The sequence below is a fragment of the Nomascus leucogenys genome, chromosome 17, assembly GCF_006542625.1.
Source record: "Nomascus leucogenys isolate Asia chromosome 17, Asia_NLE_v1, whole genome shotgun sequence".
In the NCBI taxonomy this organism is placed as follows: domain Eukaryota; kingdom Metazoa; phylum Chordata; class Mammalia; order Primates; family Hylobatidae; genus Nomascus; species Nomascus leucogenys.
Window position 1 is genome coordinate 47,037,260 of NC_044397.1, and position 25,595 is coordinate 47,062,854.

Here is a 25,595-nt window from a genome sequence, read left to right on the forward strand (position 1 = left end):
GATGTAAGCCACGGCACCAGGACTTTAATGTGAACTTCAATAAACCCTGAATTCCTCCAGCAAGTTTCCCTCTATATCACCGAGGATTCTCTGAAATCCAATAAGGAATAAAACTGGGGCCGGGCGCAGTGGCTCAAGCCTGTAATCCCAGCACTTTGGGCGGCCGAGGCGGGCGGATCACAAGGTCAGGAGATCGAGACCATCCTGGCTAACATGGTGAAACCCCGTCTCTACTAAAAATACAAAAAATTAGCTGGGCGTGGTGGCGGGCGCCTGTAGTCCCAGCTGCTCAGGAGGCTGAGGCAGGAGAATGGCGTGAACCCGGGAGGCGGAGCTTGCAATGAGCCGAGATTGCGCCACTGCACTCCAGCCTGGGCGACAGAGCAAGACTCTGTCTCAAAAAAAAAAAAAAAAAAAAAAAGGAAAATCATGTAATGTAATCACAAAGGTTGTGTTCACCATGATGTCGGGGATCTCACGAAGGTTCCTTAATATAGACAACATTTTAACAATAGCCATATTTTAAGCAGTCATCTTTTTTCTCTACAATGTATTCCTGGAACTGCTTTGTTAAAAACTCATATTTTCTTTCAATAATTACTCATATCCTGAAGCAGCATCAAACAAATTCTAATTCTAATAAATGCATCATAAAAACAAAAACATGGCCAGGTGCAGTGGCTCACGTCTATAATCCCAGCATTTTGGGAGGCCGAGGCAGGCAGATCTCCTGAGGTCAGGAGTTCAAGACCAGCCTGGCCAACATGGTGAAACCTCGTCTCTACTAAAAATAAAAAAATTACCTGGATGTGGTGGCACGTGCCTGTAATCCCAGCTACTAAGGAAGCTGAGGCAGGAAAATCGTTTGAAACTGGAAGGCGGAGGTTGCAGTGAGCCAAGATCACACCACTGCACTCCAGCCAAAACAGAAACATGCCAAGTAATTTCATTGATTTTTTTTTTTTTTTTTTTGAGACACAGTCTTGCTCTGTCATTTCAGCTGGAATGCAGTGGCATGATCTCGGCTCACTGCAACCTCCACCTCCCAGGTTCAAGCGATTCTCCTGTCTCAGCCTCCCAAGTAGCTGGAATTACAGGCACTCACCACCAAGCCTGGCTAATTTTTGTATTTTTAGTAGAGACAGGGTTTCACCATGTTGGCCAGGCTGGTCTCAAACTCATGACCTCAGGTGATCCAACCACCTCCACCTCCCAAAGTGCTGGGATTACAGACATGAGCCACTGCGCCTGGCCTCAATGTTGGTACTTTTTTTTTTTTTTTTGAGACGGAGTTTTGCTCTTGTTGCCCAGGCTGGAGTGCAATGGCGTGATCTCGGCTCAACACAACCTCCACCTCCCGGGTTGAAGCAATTCTCCTGCCTCAGCCTCCTGAGTAGCTGGGATTACCAGGCATGTGCCACCACACCCACCTAATTTTGTATTTTTAGTAGACACAAAGTTTCGCCATGTTGGCCAGGCTGGTCTCGAACCCCTGACCTCAAATGATCCACCCACCTCAGCCTCCAAAAGTGCTGGGATTGCAGGCGTGAGCCACCGCGACCGGCCAGTTTGAGTTTTCTATCAATCCACCTTTGTACACGGACTCTTCCTCACCTTCATATTGTTACTGAGTCCATCTAGTGAGTTTTAAATTTTTGTTATTATATTTTTGTTTTAAAATTTCCATTTGAGGCTAGGTGCTGTGGCTCATTCCTGTAATCCCAGCACTCTGGGAGGCCAAGGCGGTCGAATGACTTCAATTCAGGAGTTTGCGACCAGCCTGGGTGACATGACAAGACCCTGTCTCTACGATAAATAAAAAAATTGTGCTTGCTTCGGCAGCACATATACTAAAATTGGAACAATACAGAGAAGATTAGTACGGAGCCTGCGCAAGGATGACATGCAAATTCGTGATGCATTCCATATTCTTGCCACCGTCTGCTGCCCATTACCTCGCTTTGCTTCCCTTCCCCAGATCCTGCCATGACGTCACAGGCCTGTGATGCCATAGCCTTCCCACGTCCATCTCCCATTGCACCACAGGGGTTGGCAATTGGAGAACAATCTGGCCATCCCCGCTCAGGCGTGGCGCCTTGCCGCCTACTGCTACAGCCCTTATGCAACAATAAATAAATAAATAAAAATACAAAAATTAGCCAGGCATGGTGGTACATGCCTTTAGTCCCAGCTACTAGGGAGGCTGAGGTGGGAGGATCACTTGAGTCCGGGAGGCAGAGGCTGCAGTGAGCTGAGATCGTGTCACTGCACACCAGCCTGGACAACAGAGTGAGATTCTTGTCTTAAAAAAAGATGGCCAGACGCGGTGGCTCACGCTTGTAATCCCAGCTACACAGGAGGCTGAGGCAGGAGAATCACTTGAACCTGGGCGGGGGAGGTAGTAGTGAGCAGAGATCGTGCCAGGGCACTCCAGCCTAGGCGACAAGAGCGAAACTCCGTCTCAAATCCTCAAAACAAAATAACAAAACAACAAAACAAGACCAAGTGTGGTGGCTCATTCTGGTAACCCTGGCACTTTAGGAGGCCGAGGTGGGTGGATCACCTGAGGTCAGGGGTTCAAGACCAGCCTGGGCAACACGGTGAAACCCCATCTCTACTGAAAGTACAAAAATTAGGTTGGGCACAGTAGCTCATGCCTGTAATCTCAGCACTTTGGGAGGCCAAGGCAGGCAGATCACGAGGTCAGGGGATTAAGACCATCCTGGCTAACACGGTGAAACCCCATCTCTACTAAAAATACAAAAAATTATCCGGGCCTGGTGGTGGGCACCTGTAGTCCCAGCTACTCAGGAGGCTGAGGCAGGAGAATCACTTGAACCCAGGAGGTGGAGGCTGCGGTGAGCCGAGATCAGGTCACTGCACTCTAGCCTGGGTGACAGAGCAAGACTCTGTCTCAAAAAAAAACAAAAACAAAAAAACAAAACAAAAATTAGCCGGGCATGGTGGCAGGTGCCTGTAATCCCAGGTACTCGGGAGGCCAAGGCACTAGTATCACTTCAACCAGGAAGGCAGAGTTTGCAGTGAGCTAAGATTGTACCATTGCATTCTAGCCTGGGTGAAAGAGTGAGACTCCATCTCAAAAACAAAACAAAACAAAACACAAAAAACTAATAAAAGAATAGTAAGGGAATACTAAGCAACTCTACCCATATAAATCCAACAAGTTGGATGAAATGGACCAATTCCTTGAAATCTATAAACTACCAAAAACATTCAATATGAAACATAATTTTTTAAATCTTGTAACAATTTTAAAAATTGAATTCATGGTTTCTTATTTTATTTTATTGTGAGACTGCATCTCACTCTGTCACCCACACTGGAGTGCAGTGACACAATCACGGCTCACCGCAGCCTTGACTTCCTGGGCTCAGGTGATCCTCCCACCTCAGCCTCCTGAGTAGCTAGGACTACAGGCACCTGCCACCACACCCAGCTATTTTTTTATTTTTTGTAGAGACAGGGTTTTGCCAAGTTGCCCAGGCTGGTCTCCAACTCCTGGGACTCAGGCAATCCACCTGCCTCAGCCTCCCAAAGTGTTAAGATTACAGGCTTGAGCCACCAGGCCTGGTTGAATTCCTTTTTTTTTTTTTTTTTTTTTTGAGATGGTCTGTCACCCAGGCTGGAGTGCAGTCTGCAATCTCGGCTCACTGCAACCTTCACCTACTGGGTTCAAGCGATTTTTCTGCCTCAGCCTCCCGAGTAGCTGGGACTGCAGGCACCCACCACCACGCCTGGCTAATTTTTTGTACTTTTAGTAGAGACAGCATTTCACCATGTTGGCCAGGCTGGTCTCGAACTCCAGACCTCAGGTGATCCACCCGCCTTAACCTCTCAAAGTGTTAGGATTACAGGCATGAGCCACCACGCCTGGTCTTGAATTCATAGTTTTAATAAAACAATTTCTTTTCTTCATGGTTGCATACAACTAGTTTGGTGATTCCCTGGAAGGACCCATGTGACTCCAGATAAAGTTCTACTCTAGGTAAAGATTTATTACAGCAGAGGATACAGTACAAGAACAACAGGGAAAAGGATATTAATAGATGAAGGCTGGAAGGTCAAATGCACACTTTCTTATCCTCTCTCTGCAGGGACAGCACAGACATATTTTTCCAGGAGCAAACTACAAGGACTTGTGTAAGATGTTCTTGCCCAGGAAATCCAACTTGAGTTATGCAGTCAAAATTTGTGTGGTTAGGCCAGGCGCAGTGGCTCACCCCTGTAATCCCAGCAGTTTGGGAGGCCAGGACGGGAGGATTGCTGGAGTCCAGGAGTCTGAGACTAGCCTGGACAACATAGTGAGACCTCGTCTTTATTTAAAAAAAAAAAATTAGGCCAGGCATGGTGGCTCATGACTGTAATTCTAGCACTTTTGGAGGCTGAGGCAGGAGGATTGTTTGAGGCCAGGAGTTGGAGACCAGCCTGGGAAACATGAAGAGACCCCATCTCTACAAAAAAATATATAAAAATTAGCTGGGCATGGTGGTGTATGCCTTTGGTCCCAGCTACTTGGGAGGCTGAGGCATGAGAATCGCTTGAACCCAGGAGGTGGAGGTTGCAGTGAGTCGAGATCGCACCACTGCACTCCAGCCTGGGCGACAGAGTGAGACCCCATCTCAAAAATAAATAAATAAATACTGGATGGAAATCACATCCAGGCCCTGTAATTTCGAAGAAGGGAAGATCAAAGAGAAGTCTGCGGTGTAGAGGAAATCCCCTTGGACCTGGGATCTGGTCCAGACCAGGCACCGCCCTGCCAGGGAGGCCAAGAGCCGCAGTGTGTGCACAGGAAATGGTGGGGGAGTTTCTGTTCTGGGATGAGGGAGAACTGTTGGCAGTGCTCTACGTTTTTTGTTTTTTTTTGTTTTGTTTTTGTTTTTGAGAAGGGGTCTGGCTCTGTCACCCAGGCTGGAGTGCAGTGTTGTGATCTCAGCTCACTGCAGCCTCTACCTCCTGGGTTCAAGCCATCCACCCACCTCAGCCTCCCAGGTAGCTAAAACTACAGGCCTATGTCACTATGCCCAGCTAATTCTTGTAGTTTTTTTGTAGAGATGGGGTTTCACTATGTTGCCCAGACTGGTCTGAACTCCTGAGTTTAGGTGATCTGCCCACCTCGGCCTCCCAAAGTGCTGGGATTATAGGCGTGAGCCACTGCCCCCAAGCTACACGCTGCCTTTTTTTTTTTTTTGATTGACTGATCGATTGAAACACTCTACTTTTTCATATTTAAAATTGTTTATAGGCCATATGCAGTAGCTCACTCCTCTAATCCCAGCACTTTGGGAGGCTGAGGAGGGAGGATGGCTTGAGACCAGAGTTTGAGACCAGCATGGGCAATATAGTGAGACCCCATCTCTATAAAAAAAAATTAAAAATTATCTGGGGGTAGTGACTCATGCCTGCAGTCTTAGCTACTGAGGAGGCTGAGGCAGAAGGATCACTTGAGCCTGGGAGTTTGAGGTTGCAGTGAGCTGTGGTTGCACCACTTCCCTCCAGCCTGGGTGACAGAGCAAGACCCTGTCTCAAGAAAAAACAATAAACAAATAAAAATTATTTATAGTTATTATTATTTCATTAGTCATACTAACCAATACCCTCTTTTTGTGAACAATTTTTCAAAATGGTATTTCCTTTTTTTCTGCCAGAATATAGACACAATACTGCATATACTCATTTGAAGGTATAAAATTCTGTTACTTACCTTTTCCCTTCACTTTTTTTTTTTAAACAGTCTGGCTCTGTCCCCCAGGCTGGAGTACAGTCGCACAATCTCGGCTCACTGCAAGCTCTGCCTCCTGGGTCCAAGTGATTCTCGTGCCTCAGCCTCCCGAGTAGCTGAGAATCCAGGTGTGCCCCACCTCATCGGGCTACTTTTTAAATTTTTTGTAGGGTCTTGCTATGTTGCCAGGCTGCTCTCAAACTCCTCCTGCCTCAGCCTTCCAAAGTGCTGAGATTACAGGTATATGCCACTGCACCCAACCAATTTTGTCGTTCCTTTTTTGTTTTTTGAGACAGGGTCTCACCCTGTCACCCAGGCTGGGGTGCAGTGGCACAGTCATGGCTCACTGCAGCCTTGAACTTCTGGGCTTAAGTGATCCTCCTTCCTCAGCCTCCTGAGTAGCTGGGATGACAGGTGCACACCACAATCCCTGGCTAATTTTTGTAGAGACGGAGTTTTGCCTTTTTTTTTTTTTTTTTTTTTTTTTTTTTTTTTTTTTTTTTGGGAGCAGCAGCAAGATTTATTATGAAGAGCAAAAGAACAAAGCTTCCACAGCATGGAAAGGGACCCGAGTGGGTTGCCTGGAGTTTTGCCATTTTACTCAGCTGGTCTTGAACCTCTGTGCTTAAGCAATCTTCCCGACTCAGCCTCCCAAAGTGCTGGGATCACAGGCGTGAGCCACCGCTCCTGGCTGATTTTGTCATTTCTTGAAAATGAGATTGGGAGCTCCCTGAGAAAACTCTTCATTTTCCTTGTATGTATTCCTCATTAAACTAGCCCAATGTTCACTGCTTAGCCAACCCCAACATTGCTTATAAATTATCTAAGCTAACGATAAATTATCTAAGCTAACAATTCAAAGGCAGCTGGGCGCAGTGGCTCATGCCTGTAATCCCAGCACTTTGGGAGGCCAAGGCGGGTGGATCACATGAGGTCAGGAGTTCGAGACCAGCCTGTCCAACATGGCGAAACCCCATCTCTACCAAAAATACAGAAGTTAGCTGGGCATGGTGGTGGGTACCTGTACGTGCAGTGGTGCGATCTCAGCTCACTGCAACCTCCCTCCTCTTGGGTTCAAGCAATTCTCCTGCCTCAGCCTCCAGAGTAGCTGCGATTATAGGCACCCACCACCACACCCAGCTAATTTTTGTATTTTTAGTAGAGACGGGGTTTCGCCATGTTGGCCAGGCTGCTCTCAAACTGCTGACCTTAGGTGATCCGCCTGTCTCTGTCTCCCAAAGTGCTGGGATTACAGGCATGAGTCACCTTCCTGCCCAGCCAAAAAGGTTCCTTTTAATCCTTTTTCATTCATCATTCACAAAGACTATCATTTTTTTTTTTTGACAATCTCTATTTTTAGATCTCAGGAAACTAAGCAGTAAAAACTTCAGCACGGCCAGGCGCAGTGGCTCACGCTTGTAATCCCAGCACTTTGGGAGGCTGAGGAGGGTGGATCACGAGGTCAGGAGATCGAGACCACGGTGAAACCGCGCCTCTACTAAAAATACAAAAAATTAGCCGGGCGTGGTTGCGGGCGCCTGTAGTCCCAGCTACCCGGAGAGGCTGAGGCAGGAGAATGGCGTGGGAGGCGGAGCTTGCAGTGAGCCGAGATCATGCCACTGCACTCCAGCCTGGGTGCCTGGGTGACAGAGCGAGACTCCGTCTCAAAAAAAAAAAAAACAAACTTCAGCACTATATATATATATATTTTTTTTTTTTTTGAGACAGAGTCTCGCTGTGTCACCCAGGCTGGAGTGCAGTGGCACAATCTCAGCTCACTGGAACCTGCACCTCCTAGGTTCAAGTGATTCTCGTGCCTCAGCCTCCTGAGTAGCTGCAATGATAGGCACCCACCACCATGTCCGGCTAATTTTTTTGTATTTTTTGTAGAGACAGGTTACACCACGTGGCCAAGGCAGGTCTCAAACTCCTGGCCTCAGGTGATCCGACCACCTTGGCCTCCCAAAGTGCTGGCCACACTATATTTTTGGTGTAGTTTTTCTTATGTTAGAATGACATGATAAAGGCTAAGCGCTACGTGAAATGGACACATTTGGTATTTACGACACTTGCTATATAGCATTTGCTTCCTGAATTGATTTTAAAATGCTTAGAAATAAAATCCCTGGCCGGGCATGTTGGCTCAGTAGGTGACCGGTTAGTTGTATCATTCTTTTTGAGACAGGCTGCAGTGCAGTGGCAATATCATAGCTGACATAGCTGACTGCAACCTCCGCCTCCTAGATTCCAGCTATCCTCCTACCTCAGCCTCTCGAGTAGCTGGGACCATGGGCGTGCACCACCACGCCCAGCTAATTTTTGTACTTTTTATATAGATGGGGTCTCACTACATTGCCCAGGCTGGTCTTGAACTCCCAGGTACAAGTGATCCGCCCGCCTCGGCCTCCCAAAGTTTCGGGATTACAGTCGTGAGCCACTGCACCCCGGCTGCTAGTTGTGTAATTCTTACAAAGAACATTACGCAGCTGTTAACGAGGACTTCCCATTAGTCTTGATATGGCACACTCTCCAAGACATTTAAAGTATCACACACCCTACAGTGTGTATTAGGAATTGCCATTTGTGTGGGGAAATGATTATATTCATATATAAGTTTATAAATTCAGAAAGCATTCCGAAAATTCATCGAGTATCCAGGGGTAACTGTGCTTGTCTCTAATGTTTAACTAGTGGCGGGAGGAAGATTTAATTTCTACCACATGCCCTTTGGTGCCTTTTGAATTCAGAACAATTTCCGTTATCTATTAAAAATAAAATACCGGCCGGGCACGGTGGCTCATGCCTGTAATCCCAGCACTTTGGGAGGCAGAGACGGGAGGATCACTTGAGCTCAGGAATTTGAGACCACCCTGGGCAACATGGTGAGGCCGTGTGTCTACAAAAAGAAAAAATAAAGTAAAATATCACGTGTTACTGAATCCCTGGTATTTGGCGGGCACTGCATACTGTAAACAATTGTGGAGCTCTTTGGAAATTTACCTTAAAAGGGAGTCCTCTCAAAGACTGGACACCATGACTCTACAAGGGTGAGTTTTCAAATCTACCATGGAAGCCCAGGGCCTCAGCAGCATCCTGAGTCACACTGACGGACAGGTTCTTATGACTCAACTCCCATCGCACCAGTCCTGCAGCTTTCTAAAGGCATCCAGCACTTTCTACCTTGCATTCTATCTTCATCTTCGCTAGTCCTTACAGCACCGCATGATCCCGGCGGAGAGTGCTTATCAGACTAGCTTGTGTGTCCCCACGGCACCTACAGCACCGTCAAGCACAGGGTCCAGAAAGCTCTAATGAAAGGCATGAAAGCAGCAAGGGAAGGAGACTGAGGAGCAAACCGCCGAGTAGGGGCGGTAGGAGGCCCACCCTACGCCCTGTCCCGCTCGGAGCATAAGCCCTGCCTGCATCCTGAGCTCCCGGGTCCGCAAAGTTGAGCCCCACCGCGCTGCAACGCCGGAACCCAAAAGCACTTGCTGCCAGAAACAGGCAACTCCCGTGCGCGATAACGTCGCGGCCGCGGCCACGGCGCGAGGGGTGGGACCGCAGGCACCGTGCAGCCGCGGACCAATAAGCGGGCGCCGAACAGCCCGTGGCCCAATGGCGGCGGCGAGGGCACGCTAGGGACGGGCCGGGCGCGCCGACTTTTCCGGAATATCCGGATAGAGCCTCCGGGCGACGGCGCGCCGGCTCTGGGCTTTCCGCGCGCTGCATCGCTTTCTCTTTCTCCTCTGGAGCAGTTATGGCGGCGGCGAAGACCGTGAACCCCAAGGCCAAGGTGGCCCGAGCGCAGGCGGCGCTGGCGTTCAACATCAGCGCGGCGCGGGGTCTGCAGGACTTGCTGAGGACCAACCTGGGGCCCAAAGGGACCATAAAGATGTAAGGCGGGGCTGGCGGGAGGGCTGGGCTGGCACTGCGCGCCGCTGCGCACCTGGCGGGCCCAGGACCGCGGACGGGAGCCCGCTGCCTCAGGGCTCCGCAGCCACCCTTCCTCGCGTCCTCCCGGGCCGGTCCTGTTCCCTGCTAAGCCCCACCGTCGCGGCCATTTCTTCCTGCGTCGTGCCGTCTCCATGGAGAAAAAAGAGGCTCTAGTGTGCGGCGTTCCCCGCCTTCTTGGGCTTCCAGACACCCTGAGGGCTCTGCACAATCTCTGCGGGGACGGGATGGGCACTACACCTGTCCTCCAGCCTGCGGGAGATAACTAGCTCCATATTCTCGGCTCCCTAAGATCGGGGAAAAGCCCGTTTTCTAATGGGACTTTTTAATTTAGTTGTCGTTGATAACTAGCTCCATATCCCCGGCTCCCTAAGATCTGGGAAAAGTCCTTTTTTGTTTTGCTTTTTTTTTTTTTTTTTTTGAGACGGGGTCTCGCTCTGTCACGCAGGCTGGAGTGCAGTGGCGCGATCTCGGCTCGCTGCAAGTTCCGCCTCCGGGGTTCATGTCTTTCTCCTGCCTCAGTCTCCTGAGTAGCTGGGACTACAGGCGCCCGCCACCACGCCCAGCTTGCTTTATTTATTTATTTATTTTGTATTTTTAGTAGAGACGGGGTTTCACCATGTTAGCCAGGATGGTCTCGATATCCTGACCTCGTGATCCACCCGCCTCGGCCTCCTAAAGTGCTGGGATTACAGGCGTGCGCCACCGCACCCGGCTAGAAAAGCCCGTTTTCTAATGGGACTTTTTAATTTAGTTTTCGTTTTAATTTAATTTCGTTGTTGTCACAATCTGATTCATTTCTGTCCCTTAAACAGTCTTGTTTCTGGCGCTGGAGACATCAAGCTTACTAAAGACACAGGAGTTGACGATCAGCCCTGGCCAACATGGTGAAACTCAATCTCTACTAAAAATAAAAAAATTAGCCGGGCATGGTCCTGCACAGTGTGCTGCTTCACAAAATGGTGAGAGGTGCTCTGCTAGGTCAGAAATGTCTTGATTTTCTGTAGAAATTTTGCTTTGTAGAAAGATTTGCAATGTCCATTCTCAAGGTAGGAGAACATTCAGAAGTGACATGTAATAGTGACAGTAATACTACTGACTGTGCCTGGAGTCTGACAGCCCTGTCTTTGAATCCCTGCTTTTTTGCCATTCACAGTCTGGGCTAAAGGACTGTAATTGTACATTAATTATAATAAAATTTGAAAAATTAAGGGTGGTTGACATAATCACATGGGCAAAATGCATGAGGATGGTTTTTCTCTTTATGGTTTTTTTTTTTTTTTTTTTTTTTTTTAAAGACAGAGTCTCACTCCGTTGCCCAGCCTGGAGTCCAGTGGTTCACTGCAACCTCTGCCTCCTGGATTCAAGTGATTCTCCTGTCTCAGCCTCCCAAGTAGCTGGGATTACAGGCTTGCTCCACCATGCCCAGCTAATTTTTGTGTTTTTTGTAGAGATGGTATTTCACCGTGTTGGCCAGGCCAGTCTTGAACTCATGACTTCAGGTGATCCGCCTGAGTCAGCCTCCCAAAGTGCTGGGATTACCAGGCATGAGCCACCGCATCCAGCCAGTTTTCCTCTTTTTAAAACAGCAATTTCTCTGTTATGTCTCATCTCCATCTCCAACTGGAGGGGAGAGAAATCTCTTTGCTTTAACATTTTTAAAGTCTTAGGGATGGAGAATATGAAATTACTGAAGGGAGTATGCGTTTTACTCATCCCTAAATTCCCAAAACTTAGCAGTTCAAATCCAAGAAAAGGAAATGATTTCCTGCTGATTTGAGTTCAGAATAATTAGGGTTTTGCTAGTAGTATACCATGCTATCAACATCCAGATGAAATATCTTTAGTAAAGACTTGCTAATCTAGGAGGTGTTTTTAGTGGGTTCAGTAGTGGCCCGCGTTAGCAGAAAAGTGGAGCCATAGTTAAACTTGACGTCAGAATTGTTTGGGGGCAGGGGGTGTGGCTCATTCTTGTAATCTCAGCACTTTGGAAGGCCGAGGTAGGTGGATCACTTGAGGCCAGGAGTTCACGATCAGCCCTGGCCAACATGGTGAAACTCTGTCTCTACTGAAAATACAAAAATTAGCCAGGCATGGTTCTGTACGCCTGTAGTCCCAGCTACTCCAGAGGCTGAGGCAGGAGAATAAATCGCTTGAACCTGGGAGGCTGAGGTTTCAGTGAGCCAAGATTGTGCTACTGCACTCTCCCGCCTAGGCAACAGAGTGAGACTGTCACCAAAAAAAAAAAAAAAAATTTTATTTGGGTTTTAGTGTGTGAGAAATACAGCATAAGTGAGAAGCACATAGAACATTTACAGTTTAGGAAATAATTATAAAGTGGACACACACAACCACCATTGTAGGTAAGGAATAAATTGTTGCCACCACCTCAGAAGTCCCCTCCCACTGGAACCTCTCTCCAATCTCCAGAAATCTGTTTTTCAATTTTCTTTGAAAAAATTACAAACCTACGAAAATAATAATTATATTGTATGTGCCCTTTACCTAGATTCACCAATTGTTTACATGTTGCTCCATTTGTTTTCTATTTTTCCTCTGAATCATTTGAAGGTAAGCTGCAGACATGTCATTTTACCTCTAAAATACAATTTTTTTCCGCTTTTTTTTTTTTTTTAAGACAGGATTTTGCCATGTAGCCCAGGCTGGTTTCGAATTCCTGAGTTCAAGGGATCCATCTGCTGTGGCCTCCCAAAGTGCTGGGATTACAGGCATGAGCTAACGCACCTGACCTTTCCTTTTAAATTATTTGGCCATTGCAGAGTAACAGTGGAGGCTGCTGAGCTTTCATTTTAGGAGATACCTGGCTTATTCTCACTAGAGCCCTACACTTGCCTAAAGAGGCAAGGATGTAAAATTATCTGTTACTGTTAACTGTTAGCTGTCAGCTGTCATCTTGAGTAACCTTTTAGTGAGCCTCAAGCTCCCTCATCTGTAAAGTAGAGATAACCTGGGAAATAAATTACACATGAAAATGTTTCGATCATTATAATTGCATGTGCATGATAGCTAATTGTGACTTTTTAATCTTAGTAATTTGTAGCCAAACACTTGGGTAGCTTTTTCAGGTAGATAGCACTTCAAGAGGCCCTTCATGCATTCTGTTTGTGGTATATTTAGACTGCTTCATATGTTTTAAGTGATTCATTCTTTTTCTACTTTCAGCAAATTCAACACCCAACAGCTTCCTTAATAGCAAAGGTAGCAACAGCCCAGGATGATATAATTGGTGATGGTACGACTTCCAATGTCCTAATCATTGGAGAGCTGCTGAAACAGGCAGATCTCTACATTTCTGAAGTATGCACAACTTTTTTTTGTTTTGTTTTTTTGAGATGGGGTTTCACTCTTGTTGCCCAGGCTAGAGTGCAATGACATCTTGGCTCACTGCAACGTCCGTCTCTTGGGTTCAAGCAATTCCCAGCCTCAGCCTCCTGAGTAGCTGGGATTACAGGCATGTGCCACCACGCCCGGCTAATTTTGTATTTTTCGTAGAGACGGGGTTTCTCCACGTTGGTCAGGCTGGTCTCAAACTCCTGACCTCAGGTGATCCATCCGTCTTGGCCTCCCAAAGTGCTGGGATTAAAGGTGTGAGCCACCACGCCCGGCACACTTTTGTTTCTGTAATATTTTATTGTATATAGGACGTGTCAGATACTTATTTATACAAATTGATGTGTTAATACTAGCGGAGGCCATACAGTAGAATTAGGGGGCTTAAATCTGGGTCTTTGTCCTGGTCTAAAACAAATTAATTGTGACCTTGGACAGGTTATGGAACCGTTTTTGGCCTGAAAATAATTTTGTAATCAAGTTGAATTGCCTATGTGATTTGTATCTGTCTTTAGATTAATAATTGAGATTTTAAAATGGGATGTTTAGGACTAGGCATATTTATTTGTTAGGAAAAAGACAACCAAAAGCTTACATTTGGATAAATTCCACTTTTTTAGCCCTGACTAGTTCCAAGGTTTAAAACAAACCTCAGTGAGTACGAATCTATTGTCAGAATTTTCTGGTAAAAGAGAGCAGACAGTCTTTATTTATTTTTATTAGTAAATGATGTGAATTAGTTTGAGATTACCTATAGAAAAGATAGAATAATGCTACCATCTGTGAGTTGTTGGGACACAGTGTCGGTTTTGACATGATTCGGAGTGGTTTGCACAGTGAACACCCAAGTGTGCTTTATAGTTCCCTTGGCTTTGACCCTGTGCTAGAGCATTGCCTGCTCTTCTCCTCTGCATTGAAAGGAATATTTATCCTTTTAAATGTATTCAGAAAGCCAGCACATTATATTACCTCGTGTTCAAAGGTATGATGATCAGAATATCTCTCCAAGAATTATCTGAACTTTATCATGAACTATAGTTGCACCTAATTGAAGATGCAAGTGTTATTGTGTGTTTATTGTAGGGCCTTCATCCCAGAATAATCACTGAAGGATTTGAAGCTGTGAAGGAAAAGGCCCTTCATTTTTTGGAAGAAGTCAAAGTAAGCAGAGAGATGGACAAGGAAACACTTAAAGATGTGGCCAGGGCATCTCTTTGTAGTAAAGTTCATGCTGAACTTGCAGATGTCTTAACAGAGGTATGTATTAAATTTTGTCTGTGTCTGGTATGGTACACCTATATAGAAAATCTCTGATAGTAGAAACATAAATATAATTACCAAGTTCAATCACAAGGTGCTATGTAGGTTCATTTTTGTGGTAGTGATACCTAATCTGTGTCTCTAAAAAGTAAAATGAGGAAATTTAAGTAATAGTATACCTAAGCAGGTTTTAAAAGTAAAATTGGAGCTTTCATTAAAAGGTTTATAAAGTGGAGATTTTGTTATTAGAAAGCTTCCAGTTAATGAAACACCAGGAGGTATGTTAATGTTAAGGAATGTTAATGTTTGGGAATTACAGATTGAGATTTCAGAAATGTAACAGCTGTTCATATATAATGTATTCTATCTGCTTATAGAAAAAAAAATCAGTGTAGAAATTGTAAAATGAAGAAACTGTTCACTTTAGCCTTCTGAAAAGCAACATGTTTCTGCTGCTGCAAATTGAATTTACTTAATGGTTATCCTTCTCCTGTTGCAGGCTGTAGTGGGCTCCATTTTGGCCATTAAAAGAAAAGATGAACCTATTGATCTCTTCATGACTTTGTGATCATTGACAAGAAACATAAATCTGAAACTGATACAAGGTAGGTGGTAGAAGACTATGAAATACTAATGGTTGGGCATGGTGGCTCAGGCATGTAATCCCAGCACTTTGGGAAGCCGAGGTGGGTAGATCACCTGAGGTCAGGAGTTCGAGACCAGCCTGGCCAACATGGAGAAACCCCGTCTCTACTAAAATTACAAAAATTAGCCGGGCATGGTGGCGGGTACATGTAATCCCAGCTACCTGGGAGGCTGAGGCAGGAGAATCGCTTGAAACTGGGAGGTGGAGGTTGCAGTGAGCCAAGACCACACCATTGTACTCCAGCCTGGGTGATAAGAGCAAAACTCCATCTCAAAAAAAGAAAAATACTAATTAAGTGTGTTTTGAAATTTAGGGGTGCTTTGTACAATATATATTGTTGGCAAAATTTTTAATATATTTGGATATAGAATATTGTATATTTACCTGAAGATATAAGTTGGATAAATTGCTAGGTGAAGATTGTTTTTACTTTTAGTAATATTTTCTCCTGAAATAAGGTGAATGTTATGTTGTATTTATGGGTAGAATTATTCTGAAAAGTGAACAACATCAGTCATTTGGCGTTTATTGAATTGCTAGGTACAAAGCATAATGAGAAGCAGTAGAGGAATTAAAAAAATTTTTTTTTCCAAAGACTTAGTTAGAAAACATGTGTATGTTCATTTTTCCTTTCTTTTTGTGGAGAATGGAGTCTACTTATGTTGCCTAGCCTGGTTTTGAATTCCTGGGATTAAGGTGTCCTCTCACCTCTGCCTCCCCAAGTGCTGGCATTACAGGCACTTGGCAGAAAACATGTTTTTAAAAGATGTCATCATAGTTTGACAGCCTACCAGGGAGATTATCTCTGCAGACTTTTCTGTACAGCATAGGATCTTCAAGTAATTCAAGAAACAATGCTGACTGCATGAAAATTATCAATGCCTTCTCAGTTCAGTGTTTAACATATACCCATCGGGAAATCAATAACCATAATTTTGTGTGTGTTTCAACAGCTTAATCAGAGGGCTTGTTTTGGACCACAGAGCATAGCATCTTGACAGGAAGGAAAGGGTGGAGGATGCATACATCCTCACTTGTAACGTGTCATTAGAATATGAAAAAACTTAAGTTTATAGCCCCTTAACGGTGAAATGGAGGAGCTTCGTGTTTTAGGTGAATTACTTTTTTGTGAAACTTCATTTCCCACTGTAAGGACAATAATCCTCAAATTGGTTTGGGGAAATTATAGGAAACAGCCTCTGAAGATGTGCAAGGGGCAGGATTGGAGCTCAGTGAGCTGTTTGTTAAATCTTAGGACTAATCCAGTTTCAGAAGCTATTTTCTCAAAAAATAAATGTTTCCCTGCTTTCTGTAACTTTTTTTATTCTTCTTAATAGAGAAGTGAATTCTGGCTTTTTTTTACAAGAGTGCAGAAGAGAGAAAAACTCATAAAAGCTGAAAGAAAATTCATTGAAGATAGAGTTAAAACAAATAATAGAACTGAAAAGGAAAGTCTGTGGTGATTCAGATAAAGGATTTATTAATCAAAAGGTGAGAATGAAAATCCAGTGTATAAACTAAATAGTATGTATCATCCTTTTTACTTTTAAGGTGAAAGATGTTGAAACTAATTTTTATTTTTATTATAGGGAATTGACCCCTTTTCCTTAGATGCTCTTTCAAAAGAAGGCATAGTCGCTCTTCACAGAGCTAAAAGGAGGAATATGGAGAGGTATGAGTAGCAGATTTATCCGAGTAATTTGACTTTTACTTATTTTGCAAATGAATTGGGATTACTTGTTTGGGTTTTTCAACTGTACAATTAATTGGCATTAACTATATTCACATTATTTTGCACCCGTCAGCACTGTCCATCTCTAGGATTTTTTTTATCATCACAAACTGAAACTGTATACCCATGAAATAGTTACTCCCCGTTTCTCATTCCCCCTATGCCCTTGTAAACATTATTTTACTTTTTGTCTCTGAATTCAGTATACTTTCTCCCAAAGAGGTCACCACAATAAAAGTTTTTTTAAAAATACTTTATTATTTTTTTGAGACAGTCTTGCTGTGTTGTACAGTGGCATGATCGTGGTTCATTGCAACTTCCACTTCCTGGGTTCTTAGGATTCTCGTGCCTCAGCCTCCCGAGTAGCTAGGATTACGGGTGTCTGCCACCATGCCCGTTGAATTGTTTCGTTTTCGTTTTCTTTTTTGGTAGAGATGGGGTTTTGCCATGTTGGCTAGGCTGGTCTCAAACTTCTGGCCTCAAGTGATCCACCCACCTCAGCCTCCCAAAGTGTTGGGATTACAGGCGTGAGCCACCATGCCTGGCCAATAAACAGCTCTTGTCCATCTTTAGATTTCATTTGCTGACTTGGGGAGAGTGGTTTAAATGGAGGGTTAAAAGACTGGTGTTCAGCTGGTTGATGGCAAATGAAAAGGCTTAGGTTAAAGTATGTTTTAAAATGTAATTTTGTGTGTAATTCTGAAAAATTCCTTTCTAGAAATTACCGGTCTTCTCTTTGAACTTCACTGGTAACATTGCTTATTCATTTCCCTTAAAATGCTATTTCAGGCTGACTCTTGCTTGTGGTGGGGTGGCCCTGAATTCTTTTGAGGACCTAAGTCCTGATTGCTTGGGACATGCAGGACTTGTATATGAGTATACATTGGTAAGTGTATTTTCTTCTTGAGGGTAATAGAACTTTTTAGCTCATGAATTATTTTTGTTTTGTTTGTTTGAGATGGGTTCTCACTCCTGCCCGGGCTGGAGTGCAGTGGTGTGATCACAGCTCACTGCAGCCTCGTCTTCCTGGGCTCAAGTGATCCTCCTGCTTCAGGCTCCTGAGCAAATGGGGCCACAGACATGTGCTACCATGCCTGGCTAATTTTTTTTTGTAATTTTTATAGAAACAGGGTCGTATTGTGTTGCCCAGGCTGGTCTTAAACTCTTGGGCTCAGGCTGTCCTTCACCCTCAGCCTCCCAAAGTGCTGAGATTATAGGCATGAGTCACTGTGCCTGGTTCATGAAGTCTTTAGCAGAAAAATTAGTTGAAATTCAGGATCAGATTTTTGTTTATATACATTTTGAAGGTTTATGTGTAGTAATGGGAAGCCATTTATATGTGATTTTTCAAAAAGATAATTTGGTTTGATGTGATCGAGTTTGTTCCTTATTTTTTTTTTAATTAATGTTTTTGTACACAAAACAATAAACATTTTCTAAAAATACATACAAACAAAAAGATGCGTATCAAACATATTAGGAAGGTTGCACATGGGAAGTCAGGGAATAGAAATGGGGGGTGGGAATTAAAATAAATGAGAGAGGGACTTTATATGGATCAGTGATAATAACTCAATCCTCTATTTGACAGAGAAGAAGGAGAAGGAAGAGGAAGAAAAAGAAAGTGGGATAAAGGATCAGAAAGGGAGGAAAATAGAAAAAATTAGAGTATGACTCCAGGGTAGACCTGTTTTGTTGTCACTGAGTTGGTTGGTTGGTTTGTCTGTTGTATTTTTCATGTTTCGCCATGTTGGCCAGACTGGTCTCGAACTCCTAGCCTGAAGTGATCAACCCGCCTCGGCCCCCCAGAGTGCCGGGACCACAGGTGTGAGCCACCACGTCCAGCCCCCACATTGCTTCTGGCCTCTGTGGTAGACCTCCCAGACGGGGCGGTCGGGCAGAGGCACTCCCCACATCCCAGATGGGGTGGCCGGGCAGAGGCGCTCCACACTTCTTCCCAGATGGGGCGGCCGGGCAGAGGTGCTCCTCACTTCTTCCCAGACGGGGCGGCCGGGCAGAGGTGCTCCTCATTTCTTCCCAGACGGGGCGGCCGGGCAGAGGCGCTCCTCACTTCTTCCCAGACGGGGTGGCCGGGCAGAGGCGCTCCTCACTTCCCAGATGGGGCGGCCGGGCAGAGGCGCTCCTCACTTCCCAGATGGGGCGGCCGGGCAGAGGCGCTCCTCACTTCCCAGACGGGGCGGCCGGGCAGAGGCGCTCCTCACTTCTTCCCGGACGGGGCGGCTGGGCAGAGGCGCTCCTCACTTCTTCCTGGACGGGGCGGCCGGGCAGAGGCGCTCCTCACTTCTTCCCGGACGGAGTGGCCAGGCAGAGGTGCTCCTCACTTCTTCCCGGACGGGGCGGCCGGGCAGAGGCGCTCCTCTCTTCCCGATGAGGCGGCCGGGCAGAGGCGCTCCTCACTTCCCGGACGGGCGCCGGGCAGAGGCGCTCCTCACTTCTTCCCGGACGGGGCGGCGGGCAGAGGCGCTCCTCACTTCTTCCCGGACGGGCGGCCGGGCAGAGGCGCTCCTCACTTCCCGGACAGGGCGGCGGGCAGAGGCGCTCCTCACTTCCCAGACGGGGCAGCCGGGCAGAGGCACTCCTCACTTCTTCCCGGACGGGGCGGCCAGGCAGAGGCGCTCCTCTCTTCCCAGATGAGGCGGCCGGGCAGAGGTGCTCCCCACTTCTTCTGGACGGGGCAGCCGGGCAGAGGCGCTCCTCACTTCTTCCCGGACGGGGCGGCCGGGCAGAGGCGCTCCTCACTTCTTCCCAGACGGGGCGGCCGGCAGAGGCGCTCCTCACTCCGAGGGGCGGCCGGGCAGAGGCGCTCCTCACTTCCCAGACGGGGCGGCCGGGCAGAGGCGCTCCTCACTTCTTCCCGGACGGGGCGGCCGGGCAGAGGTGCTCCTCACTTCTTCCCGGACGGGGCGGCCGGGCAGAGGCGCTCCTCACTTCTTCCCGGACGGGGCGGCCGGGCAGAGGTGCTCCTCACTTCTTCCCGGACGGGGCGGCCGGGCAGAGGCGCTCCTCTTCCCAGATGAGGCGGCCGGGCAGAGGCGCTCCTCACTTCTTCCCGGACGGGGCGGCCGGGCAGAGGCGCTCCTCACTTCTTCCCGGACGGGGCGGCCGGGCAGAGGCGCTCCTCACTTCCCGGACAGGGCGGCCGGGCAGAGGCGCTCCTCACTTCCCGGACGGGGCGGCCGGGCAGAGGCGCTCCTCACTTCTTCCCGGACGGGGCGGCCGGGCAGAGGCGCTCCTCACTTCTTCCCAGACGGGGCAGCCGGGCAGAGGCGCTCCTCTCTTCCCAGATGAGGCGGCCGGGCAGAGGCGCTTCTCACTTCTTCCCGGACAGGGCGGCCGGGCAGAGGCGCTCCTCACTTCTTCCCAGACGGGGCAGCCGGGCAGGGGTGCTCCTCACTTCCCAGACGGGGCGGCCAGGCAGAGGCGCTCCTCACTTCCCAGACGATGGGTGGCCGGGCAGAGGCGCTCCTCACTTCCCAGACAGGGCGGCCGGGCAGAGGCGCTCCTCACTTCCCAGACGATGGGTGGCCGGGCAGAGGCGCTCCTCCCCTCCCAGACAATGGGTGGCCGGGCAGAGGCGCTCCTCACCTCCCAGACGATGGGTGGCCGGGCAGAGGCGCTCCTCACTTCCCAGATGGGGAGGCCGGGCAGAGACGCTCCCCACCTCCCAGACGGGGCGGCGGCCGGGCAGGGGCTGCAATCCGAGCACCCTGGTAGGCCAAGGCAGGCGGCTGGGAGGCGGAGGTTGCCGCGAGCCAAGACCACGCCACCGCACTCCAGCCCGGGTGAGCGAGACTCCGTCTGCAGTCCCAGCACCTCGGGAGGCCGAGGCGGGCAGAGCATTCGGGGTCAGGAGCTAGAGACCAGCGTTGCCAACATGGCGAAAGCGCTCCTGTAGGCAAAGGAGAAAAAGCAGGCGGCGCGTGCCGGCAGTCACAGGCAGTCCGCGGTGCCGGGCAGCAGCGAGCAGGAAGGAAGGGAGGGAGAGAAGGAGGGAGGGAGGGAAGGAGTTCCTTATTAATATGCTGCTTGTCATTCTCTGTGAAGGAAGGAAGGAAGGGAGGGAGGGAGGGAAGGAGGGAGGGAGGGAAGGAGTTCCTTATTAATATGCTGCTTGTCATTCTCTGTGAAGGAAGGAAGGAAGGAAGGGAGTTCCTTATTAATATGCTGCTTGTCATTCTCTGTGAAGGAAGGAAGGAAGGGAGGGAGGGAAGGAGGGAGGGAGGGAAGGAGTTCCTTATTAATATGCTGCTTGTCATTCTCTGTGAAGGAAGGAAGGAAGGAAGGGAGTTCCTTATTAATATGCTGCTTGTCATTCTCTGTGAGTCCCTCTTCTCTCTTTGCACAAATCCTGTTTTTAAAAATCATGTGTCTTCTACACAAAGGGAGAAGTGTAACAACCCTCGTTCTGTCACATTATTGATCAAAGGACCAAATAAGCCCACACTTAGATCAAAGATGCAGTAGGGGATGGCTTGAGGGCTGTCAAAAATGCTATTGATGATGGTAAGATCCTCACCATATTTCAATTCTATTAAATTGTTTTGCTGGTCTGAAAAGCATGGCTGAATACTGTGTTCTTTTATCAGTAGTTTACACAGCCAGACACCATGCAAAAGCAGTCTTCCCTTTAGAATGACTGATGGTATGCTAAGGTTTTTCATAGCATATCATTATTAAAGGTGAATACAAATAAATGAACTAATACTGATCTGTTGAAAGAGCTGCCAGTGGCCAGTGAAGCCATTCTGGTTGGACCATTCTCCTATTTGATGTTAGTCACTTGTATTGTGGCTTTCAAAAGCAGTACTTAAATTGATGTGGTCATGGTGAATTTGTAAGAAATTAATGGCTTTCATATGTATATTTTGTTATTCATAATTAGTTCTACAGTTTTCTTAGCATTTTGCTTTTTCCCCCATCCAACAGGCTGTATTGTTCCGGGTGCTGGTGCCGTGGAAGTGGCAATGGCAGAAGCCCTGATTAAATATAAGCTCCGTGTAAAGGACAAGGCACAGCTTGGAGTCCAGGCATTTGTTGATGCGTCGCTCGTTATTCCCAAGGTGTGTATGCCTTAAACAGTCAATCTTCCAAAAGATTCAGCTGATCAAATCTTTTTGATAATGTAGGTTTTATTCATAATACGGATTTTGGATAAACAGGTTTGATCAGTTTTATTCCTGACTCTAGAACATCCAAATGTATTTGGTTTCTCTGGGAGGCCTGAATAGCTGATGTTTCAGATGGCAAGAGAGAACCTGTAGCTTAATATTTGCAGTATTAGGTGTTATACTTGAGTACACACTTGCTTTTTGTTTTGGTTTTAGTTAAACTGATATCATTGTTTTTGATTATATACTAATTTTAAAGTATAGTTTATGACTGGTGTATTGCTGCTGGGTTTGGGGTAGATGAGAGAGTTGATCAGTAACTTGTGTCTGGTTATTCTCTGAAGGGAACATAAATGTTCTGTCTTCATGCAATGAGATTTTCTTTTTAAGAATTTGTAGAGTTTTACTCTTGTTGTCCAGGCTGGAGTGCAATGGTGTGATCTTGGCCCACTGCAACCTCAGCCTCCCCAGTAGCTGGGATTACAGGTGCCTGCCACCACACCCGGCCAAGTTTCTTTTGTATTTTTAGTAGAGATGGGGTTTCACCATGTTGGCCAGACTGGTCTCGTACTCCTGGCCTCAGGTGATCCACCTGCCTTGGCCTCCCAGAGTGCTGGGATTACAGGCGTGAGCCACTGCATCCAGCCGAGATTTTCTTTTGCTTTTTTTTTTTTTTTTTTTTTTCTTTTTTTTTGGAGATGGAGTCTCTGTCGCCCAGGCTGGAGTGCAATGGTGTGATCTCGGCTCACGGCAACCTCCACCTCCCCCTCCCAGGTTTAAGCGGTTCTCCTGCCTCAGCCTCCTGAGTAGCTGGGACTACAGGCATGTGCCACAATGCCCAGTTAATTTTTTGTATTTGTAGTAGAAACAGCGTTTCACCATGTTGGCCAGGATAGTCTCGATCTCTTGACCTCGTGATCCACCCGCCTCAGCCTCCCAGAGTGCTGGGATTACAGCTGTGAGCCACTGTGCCTGGCCTTTTTTTTTTTTTTTTTTTTAAATACCAATTCTTCCTGTTTTCTCAAGAATTAAATCTGTTTACTTTAGGTTCTTGCTCAGAATTCTGGTTTTGACCTTCAAGAAACATTAGTTAAAATTTAAGCAGAACATTCAGAATCAGGTCAGCTCGTGGGTGTGGACCTGAACACAGGTAAGAGAATGCAACTGTTTGTAGAGGGAAAACTAGATGTAGTACATGTGAGTTGAAGCCAGGAAAGATTCAAAACGGGGACCAAAAAAAAAATCTTTTTGCTTTGCGATTTGACACCAGTACTATTAGGGAACTCTGGATTCTAAAATGGGATAAAATAGGATATTAATAAAAATGGAATGACTAGGTATAATAATTAAGGGAGTAGAGTAGACTGAGTAATTTTGGTATAGTTTTGTTGGAGATGTTGAGTGGTGGTAGATGGTTCAGATTAATGTTGAAGGATTTTCATATTGCATTTGCCTTACTCTGTTCTTTCTTTTTTTTTTTTTTTTTTTTTAGACAGAGTCTTGCTCTGTTGCCCAGGCTGGAGTGCAGTGGCAAGATCTCAGCTCACTGCAAGCGCCGCCTCCCAGGTTCACACCATTCTCCTGCCTCAGCCTCCCGAGTAGGTGGGACTACAGGCATCCGCCACCACGCCTGGCTAATTTTTTGTATTTTTAGTTGAGATGGGGTTTCACCGTGTTAGCCAGGATGGTCTCGATCTCCTGACCTCGTTATCCGCCCGCCTCAGCCTCCCAAAGTGCTGAGATTACAGGTGTCAGGCACCGCACCCAGCCACCTTACTCAGTTTTTAATCAAGTACTATGATAAGAAAATAGATTGGGTGATTATATTCATGGGTGAAAAACAGCTAAAGATAGCAAATAATGCCAGAAAAGGGGATCTAGAAATCTAATGAAATGGTGACAGCCCTGATCTTAGGCCCCTGTAACAAAACAACACAAATTAAGTACAAAGTAGGAGACAGATAACAGGTACATCCATGCAGTATGTGTAAGACCTATTGTTGTCAACATTATTATTTAATAAAAAAGGTTTCTGGAATGAGGGAAATGATCAGTCCATTTTAGCCAGATTATAGTTGCAGTGTGTACTTTAGTATGGGTAAACAGAAATGTATCCAGAAGAAGAGAGGGGTGTTCAGGTCTTCTAAGTAGAAGTCAGACACTCCTCAAATATTGTGGACAGGGGTCATGGTTTAGAGTAGAAAATTGGGCTAACAGGGAAGCTTTGAATTCTCGTAGTTAATACCGGCGGAAATGAGTCATCAGTGATAAAGCCACACACAATATTGTTGGTTCTTATTGACTGAACTTACTTTGGTTGCCTTTTAGGTGAGCCCATGGTAGCAGAGGCAGGCATTATGGGATAACCATTGTGTAAGAAACAGCTTCTTCACTCCTGGTAAGTTTGGGAAAATGAAAACTAAACTGTTAGAGAATCATCATACTCTTTTCATTTGGTGTTTTCTGTTTAGTTGCTCATTTTCCCCCATGAATAATGTAATCAGCTGAAAGTATGGAAACCGAACTAGCCCTCTGATGTGTAGAGGGGAAGGAGGAAATTTAACTGGATGTTAATGTGTGCAGCTTAGTTGGAAGTGGGAAGTTGAGTCGAATTAGGGCTCCTAATCATCTGAGCCATCTAATTTTTGTCCCCCTTTCAGCACTGATTGCCACCAACATTCTCTTGGTTGATGAGATCATGCAAGCTGGAATGTCTTCTCTGAAAGGTTGAATTGAAGCTTCCTCTGTATCTGAGTCTTGAAGACTGTGCAAAGTGATCCTGAAGAATACAGCTGTGGAATTTTTGTCCAAGCTTCAAATGAGTTTCAAGGGAATTTTCCCATATGAAAAAAGGAGAGAACACTGGCATCTATTGAAATTTGGAAGTTCTGAAATTATAATTACAGTATTTTTTTAAAATTGCACTACACATAAAGCCGGTCTTTCACCCAGTAAACAGGATGTTTTGCAGTGACATAGAATTCCATGTTAGATAAGCATGTATTACCTACCTTATTAAATACTCCTTGAAAAAGCAGATTTTAATGGTTTAATTTTATGTGGACATGTGTTAAATTATTCAACAGTACCCTATTGTTAAGCATTTGGTTTTAAAATTTTTATGCTAATATAAATAACGCTTAAGTAATTTAAAATTTTGGAAGCATCCCGTTAAATTTCTGAGTAAATTTATTGATCAGTTGGACTTTTCACGCTTTAGAAATAGCTTTGCTAAAATGCTCCCCCTACAAAGTTGTAGGAAATGGGAAGAGGAATAAACTAGAGGCAAGGGAGTTGAGAGAGCTGGAAGGCATGGTGGCTAAGGGCTACGGTTATCAGGAGAAATTTGAGATTTGTAGGCTGACTATATTTTCAAGCTTCTGAACTTTTGCTTATGCAAAATATTCATCCCAAAGCCTCTAGCGTCATAGTTTTCTCACCCAAATTACTATGTTTCCACAAGATTTATATAGTTGGTCTATCTCTGCGGTCCTTGAAGGTGAAGTTGGTGTTACTAGGCTGTGTGTTTTGGGGGCTCAGCAGTGACCTGGAGTGTGCAAATAAATGTTAAGTTGAAACCACCTTTGTGGTCTTGGAATGGTTTGACACACAGAAGCAATCTTAAAGGGAATGAAAACTGTCCAACTGTTCAAAAAGTAGTGAAGGGGCCTCTAGGGACCCTCAACGTGCTTTTCCTTACTTCTCTGGGCGGCCCTGCAAGTGGTATGGCCAGTCCTACCCTTCGCGTCCCTCAGTTTCCCCCGCCGAACTGTTGGAACTGTT

General features: G+C 46.2%; 1 long non-coding RNA gene, 3 other non-coding genes and 1 pseudogene across 4 annotated transcripts; all 5 read left to right on the forward strand.

The window, feature by feature from the left end:
• The first annotated feature begins 1,826 nt into the window (after positions 1-1,826).
• Positions 1,827-1,933, forward strand: LOC115831106. Its single transcript, XR_004026640.1, has one exon. It is a non-coding gene; the product is annotated as a U6 spliceosomal RNA (small nuclear RNA).
• Positions 1,934-9,422: 7,489 nt separating this feature from the next.
• On the forward strand, positions 9,423-17,644 carry LOC115830818 (annotated as a pseudogene).
• On the forward strand, positions 13,875-14,008 carry LOC115831058. Its single transcript, XR_004026606.1, has one exon. It is a non-coding gene; the product is annotated as a small nucleolar RNA SNORA22 (small nucleolar RNA).
• A 3,445-nt stretch (positions 17,645-21,089) lies between the features above and the next one.
• Positions 21,090-25,392, forward strand: LOC115830927. The gene is made up of 4 exons (XR_004026478.1): positions 21,090-21,207; positions 21,631-21,764; positions 24,141-24,210; positions 24,473-25,392. It is a non-coding gene; the product is annotated as an uncharacterized LOC115830927 (long non-coding RNA).
• LOC115831053 lies at positions 21,261-21,395 on the forward strand. The gene has a single exon (XR_004026601.1). It is a non-coding gene; the product is annotated as a small nucleolar RNA SNORA15 (small nucleolar RNA).
• Positions 25,393-25,595: the final 203 nt, after the last annotated feature.